Source organism: Colobus angolensis, unplaced genomic scaffold, assembly GCF_000951035.1.
Source record: "Colobus angolensis palliatus isolate OR3802 unplaced genomic scaffold, Cang.pa_1.0 Scaffold135, whole genome shotgun sequence".
NCBI lineage: Eukaryota > Metazoa > Chordata > Mammalia > Primates > Cercopithecidae > Colobus > Colobus angolensis.
Genome location: NW_012114433.1, coordinates 2159783 through 2166859, shown reverse-complemented (window position 1 = coordinate 2166859; position 7077 = coordinate 2159783).

Here is a 7077-nt window from a genome sequence, read left to right as displayed (position 1 = left end):
GGTTTAAAAGTGGCAGTTTCCACTGAGTTCTCTCTCTCCTGCCACCATATTAGAGGTGCCTTGCTTCTCCTTCACCTTCTGCCATGATTGTAAGCTTCCTGAGACCTCCCCAGCCATGCGGAACCGTGAGTCAATTAAACTTCATTATAAATCACCAGTCGCAGGTAGTATCTTTATAGCAGTGTGAAAATGGACTAATACAAACCGGTTCATTAGAAGCCTCAAAAAGTTTTCAGTGTCAGCTATTATCCTAAGACAAGGAGAATAAGCCTCTGCACCCAGATCAAGGGTAAAGCGATAGTGAGTCCAGGGTCTTTGATGGTTCCCAGGAAGTTGAGTAAAAACCCCAAGCACTTGCACAGATTGCTCCTGCAAAACCGACCATGGGAACCTTTGCAGTTAGGGATGCCAAGGGAAGGGGCCATTGAAGAGCCTTCTTCAGGTCCCAGAGGCCTGTGCATGTTTATGCTCCCAAAGCAAAGGATCTCTTACTGAGTCCTTAGTCAATTCACAAAAAAAAGTGTAGTAATTTTAGAAAAATTTGGCACTTATTGCAGTATCCTATTAAACCTAGAAATCCTCTCAATTGTCATTCTGTGAGAGATCTGGAATCAACTTGGGTAGTCTCCTTAGATAGGGCATGTCCTGAATAATAAACTATGTTTTGGCAAAATGGTAACATGTCTTCTGAAACGTTATGTCCCTTTTCTACCAAGGCTGAGAGAAAGACAATGGAATCTTTTTCGCAGGCTTCTTTGTTCTCTGAGAAATGTAGGAAATCATCTATATATAGTATCAGAACCAAATCCATGGAAATTTAGATCTTTTATGTTTTGTTTTTTTCTTTTTTCTTTTTTTTTTTGTTTTTTGAGACAGGGTCTCACTCTGTCACCCTGAGTATTTCAGGCTGGAATGCAGTGATGCAGTCATAGCTCACTGCAGCCTCAACCTCCTGGACTCAAGTGATCCTCCCACCTGAGCCTCCCAAAGTGCTGGGATTACAAGCATGAGTCACTGCACATGGCCATCTTTTAGGTCTTGATTGAGGACCTGCAAAAGATAGGAGGGAGCTTCATTGAGACTCTAAGGCAAAACTGCCCAGATATACTCCTGTCCTACCTAGGTGAGGACGAAGGGTACTGAATGTCTCTATGCGGGGGCACGCCGAAAAAGACAAAGAATCTCTATCATGAGGGCAAGTGGCTTCAGGAGGAGTTGACAGCAGGAAGGGGTTTGGGTTAGGAGCCACTGGGAAGCAAGAGATGACAATTTTCTTGATGGCCTTCAGACCTTGAAAAATTGACATCCTCATCCATTTGGTTTCTTTACTGGCAGAACAAGAGCATCAAGAGCTAGTGAAGTGCATGAGAAGGCCTTTGGATCCAAGGCCTTCAAAGACTGGTGTCAGCCCTTTGTTTCTGGCTTCAAGGAATATGGGGGAAGTTTAGGTTACAGTGTGGTAGAAGAGTTGTTGGGAAAAGGTAAGGCATCTGGACACAGGGGAGAGGAGGAAGGAGTTGATGGAGGTGTGGAAGGAGAGAAACAGGAGAGGACAAGGGGGAGGAGGAGGGCTAGACACAGGGGGACACGGAGGGCAGGCGGCTGAGGGGCTGTTTGTCAAGTCAGTCGTTAGCATTGGCCAGACAATCTCTTAGCGAAATACTTTTTTATTCACAAATTCATTTGGAGGCCTCTGCATTTAGGCCTGGGGAATCTTATTCATTTTCTTCTATAAAGAATCTCTGAAATGAACAATGTTTTTCAAGCCAAATGTTCCCAGAGTTGCCACTGAAGACCCAAGTCACCCTTGGTGAAGTTTTGCCATTTACAAAGATCAGCATGAGAATTAGGACCATGAGAAGCATAAGTCTTTCCTGGAAGAGCAGAGGATTCAACCGTGGATGCCCTGCGAGCTGGTGATGGGCAGCAGCCGTGTCATGCCAGTGCACAGTGTGTCTCAGGTCCCCAGCCTGTGGGCCGGCTTCCTCCAAAAACAGACCCAGGACCCGGCACCAGACCCCCACCCCCAAGCAGAAAACCAGAGAGAATGTTCTAAAAGCCAAGTTCTCAAGACAAAACCCCTGGACAGCAGAATCTCGCCCAGTTTCCCTGGTGATCCACAGCCAAGTTCGTGGATGTGAACAAGGGTCCGGTAAGAGCTGCAGACTCGCCTGTCTGTGAGGCTGACCCATGTGCCCCTCATGCTTCTCCTTACTATGATGAACACCACGTTTAGAAAGCACAGCACTGTGCTCAAGATGCGAAGGAAACCATAGACAAAGAACTAAGGGCAGTTGGGAGAATGATGCATGAACTGTAGGAAATACTAATAAATAGATATAAATAGATAATAAATATATATAAATATTAATAAATATATAGTTGTGTGTCAAGCACAACCAACCAAATAAAAGTTCTGAAGCCAAAAAGTACAATCACGGAAATGAAAAATTCAACAGAGAGGCACAGCAGCAGATTTGATTAAGCAGATGAAAGGATCAGCAAACTTGAATATAGGGCAATTGAAATTATCCAGTCAGAGGAGCAGAAAGAAAACAGAATAAAGAAAAATGAGGCCAGGTGCAGTGACTCATGCCTATAATTCCAGCACTTTAGGAGGCCAAGGTCAGAGGATCATTTGAGGCCTGGAGTTTGAGATTAGCCAGAGCAACAGAGTGAGGCCCTATCTCTACAAAAAATTAAAAAGTAAATCATCTGAGCATGGTGGCATGCAGCTATAGTCCTACATATTCAGGAAGCTGAGGTGGGTGGATCACTTGAGCCCAGGAGTTTGAGGTTACAGTGAGCTATGACTGTGCCACTGCACTCCAGCATGGACAACAGAGCAATACCCTGTCTCTACAAAGGAAAGAAAAAAATGGGGGCCAGGTATGGTGGCTCACGCCTGTAATCCCAGCACTTTTTTTTTGAGACGGAGTCTTGCTTTGTTGCCCAGGGTGGAGTGCAGTGGCATGATCTCGGCTCACTGCAAGTTCCACCTCCTGGGTTCACAGCATTCTCCTGCCTCAGCCTTCCAAGTAGCTAGGGCTAGGACTACAGGTGCCTGCCACCATGCCCAACTAATTTTTTGTATTTTTAGTAGAGATGGGTTTTCACCGTGTTAGCAAGGATGGCCTTGATCTCCTGACCTCGTTATCTGAACTGTAATAAATATTAATAAATATATAGTTGTGTGTCAAGCACAAACAACCAAATAAAGGTTGTTTTATTGAGGCTGAGGCAGACAGATAATGAAGTCAGGAGATCAAGGCCATCCTTGCTAACACGGTGAAACCCTATCTCTACTAAAAATACAAAAAATTAGTTGGGCATGGTGGCAGGCACCTGTAGTCCTAGCCCTAGCTACTTGGGAGGCTGAGGCAGGAGAATGCTGTGAACCCAGGAGGTGGAACTTGCAGTGAGCTGAGATCATGCCACTGCACTCCACCCTGGGCAACAAAGCAAGACTCCGTCTCAAAAAAAAAGAAAAAAAAAAAGGAAAGAGAAAATAATGGCCAAAAAACTTCTCAAATTTGATGAAAGACATGAATCTACATATCCAAGAAGCTCAATGAACTCCCAACAGGATAAACTCAAAAGAGATTCACAATGAGACACATTACAATCAAAATACCAAAAGCCAAAGATAACAAGAAAATCTTGAATGCAGCCAGAGAAAAGCAACTTGTAACATACAAGTGATCTTTAATAAGATTAACAGCCAATTTATCACCAGAAACTATGGAGGCCAGAAGCAGTGGGATATGTTTTACATTACTGAAAGAAAAAAACCTGTCAAGTAGCAATTTTATATCTGGCAAAACTATTCTTCAAAAATGAAGTAGAACTCAAGATATTCCCAGATAAACAGAAGCTAACAATTTATCACTAGTAGACCTTAGCTACAAAAAATGCTAAAGCGAACACAAGGTCAAACAAAAAAAATCTAGATGGCAACTCAATGTTATACAAACAAATAAAGATCTCTAGTAAAAGTAAATATGTAAGTAAACATAAAAGCTAGTATTATTGTATTGTTGGATTGTAACTCCAATTTTTGTTTCCTATGTGACTCAAAGGACAAATGCATAAAACAATAATTATAAATTCATCTATGCTAATGGTCACACACATATAAATATGTAATTAATGGCAGCAACAATGTAAAGTAGGGGATGAATCTGGATAGGAGTAGAATTAATGTATGCTGTTGAAGCTATGTTTGTATCAATTTAAACTAGATTGGTATAAATTTAGGATTTAACTCTAATCCTAACAATAACCACAAAGAAAATAACTATATGGAAAAGAAAAAAGGGGGAAATCAAAATTGTTCAAGCACAAAAGGAGGCAATATTGGAGGAATTAAGGAATACAATTAAGGAAATATAGAAAACAAATAGCAAAATGGCAGAAGTAAATTCTTCATTATCAGTAATCATGTTAAATGTAAATGGATTAAATTCACCAATTAAAGGGCAGAGGCTGGCAATATAAATTTTAAAACATGATCCAAGTATATGCTGCCCACAAGAGACTCACTTTACACCCAAGACAAAAGTTAAAAGTGAAATGATGGAAAAAATTCCACACAAAGAGCAACCAAAAGAGCTGGAATGGCTATATAAATATCATAGCAAACAGATTTAAGTAAAAAATAGTTATGAGAAAAAATAGGATGTTATATATTGATAAAAGGGCCAAGTCATCAATAAAATATAACAATTATAAATATAAGCATATATGCATCAAACAATGGAGCTCCAAAACATATGAAGCAGACATTGACAGAATTGAAGGGAGAAACAGTTCTACAATAATAATTAGAAATTTCAATACCCCATTTTCAATAATGAGTGGAATATATAGACAGACAATCAATAAAAAATAGAATTTAAACACTACAGATGAATTAGACCTAACAGACACATAGAGAATACTCCATCCCACAACAGAACATAAATTATTCTCAAGTACAGACTGACCATTAAGTTTTTAATAAATAATAAATACCTGTTCTTTAGATCAGTTGGCTACTGGTAAAAAATATATATAATGATTTATTTGGGCCTTTGAATCTACATGCTACCTTCATTTCTAATATTTCTAATGTGCTTTGCACTCAGAATTCAGTATAGTGTCAAGCAGAAACAAGCATTTCCTTGCGTCTACAGTTTCTGCATGTGATTGAAGTCCATGTAGAATGATTGTCAATAAGGAAAAAACTGTATTTAAACTAAAATTATGCTGTTGCTTCCCCACTTGCTAATTTTTTGATGGAAGGAAATACTGCTCATGTGAGAGGCTGGGAAAGTGAGACTTTGATCAGTCCACTGTCTCTACCAATGCTGGCAAGTTTATTATAGAAATTAAATATGGTAATAGAAAAGAAGGTACATTACTTTTACATTGCTCATAAAATTTTTCTACTCTAAAGAGCAAATTCAAATTTTGATATGATTGTCTTTATGCTGAGGCTACATTACTATAAATTAGGTCAGAGTAGGGAAGCAGATTAGAAGATTTAAAATGGAACAAAATAGAAATTTTCTTTTTCCTTTATTTTTTTATCCCTTTTTATCCCCTTTGCAGTAATCCTTGTTTATTAGCTCCTAATAAATTATGTAATCTTTCAGATAGTTTATATCTGAACATTTCATCCAAATAGTAAAGTGAAACAAAAACAATGCCTTTTATGCTGACTTATTCACCTTTTTCTAATAGAGATTTTGTCACATCTTGTTAAGCATTCAACTCACAATTAATGAGCATCACTGCTCCTTGTTATAGAGAAGGCAGTCAGTGAGAAGGACAGACAAGATAATTCATGCTGACAACAAGCAATAAATGTTTATACTGGATCTTCTAGGAGAAGCAGGATAGGGAGGGGAAAAACATAGGAAAACTTTTCCTAGAGAAGATGAGACCTGACTTGAATCTTGAAAAAGAAATAGGGCTTTAGACCATTAGACTAGAATAAATGCCTTCAAGGCAAAGGGTTAGCATATGTGAAGACAGGTATGCTGCTGTCTACGGCTATACACACACATTCCTTAGAATTGCTGGCAGTTCACTTGCATCTCAAAGAAATGTTATTTTTTTCTTCATTTCATGTGTGCAGAGAAGCTTTAGTTACACATGAAATGAGTTACCTTTCTCTAGAGCTCTTCGTACTCAATCAGGAAGCACTAACTAGGCTTTGCTCTGGAATGCTGGATCAGGGATGCCCACCAGAGAACCACCTGCAGGCTGGGGCAGAAGTGTCAAATTGGGCATGTGCAACAGTAGTCCCTTATGAAGTAGACGTGGTTTATATGAGTTCTGCAAGGATACTAGTGCTCTCTTCATTAATATGTGAATTAGTCTGTTCTCACATTGCTATTAAGAACTACCTGAAACTGGGTAGTTTATAAAGAAAAAAGGTTTAACTGACTCACAGTTCCCCAGGCTGTACAGGAGGCATGGCTGGGGTGGGGGCCTCAGGAAACTTACAATCATGGCAGAAGGCGAAGGGGAAGCAGGCACCTCTTCACATGACAACAGGAGGAAGAGCAAAGAGGGAAACCCTACGCATTTTTAAACAACCAGCTTTCATGAGAACTCACTCACTATCATGAGAATGGCAAGGGGGAAATCTGCCCTCATGATCCAGTCACCTCCCACCAGGTCCCTCCCCTAACACTGGGGATTACAATGCAACATGAAATGTGGGTGGGGACACACAGCCAAACCATATCAATATGTTTCTCCATGCTTTCATAAAGACAGTGCTCAATACTCTCTTAGCAGAACCTAGTGAGAAGATGCCTGAGCAGGACTCACTTGATAAATCGACATCATTTATATCTCCTTAAGCCTTTAAATTATTTCCTCTACATTAAATCAAGTTATGGATCTCAACTTCATTTAATGTGGCCACAAACTACTCCAGCTATATTTTTCTAAAAGAATTCTAATTTGTTGGCCGGGCGCGGTGGCTCAAGCCTGTAATCTCAGCACTTTGGGAGGCCGAGACGGGCGGATCACGAGGTCAGGAGATCGAGACCATCCTGGCTAACACGGTGAAACCCCGTCTCT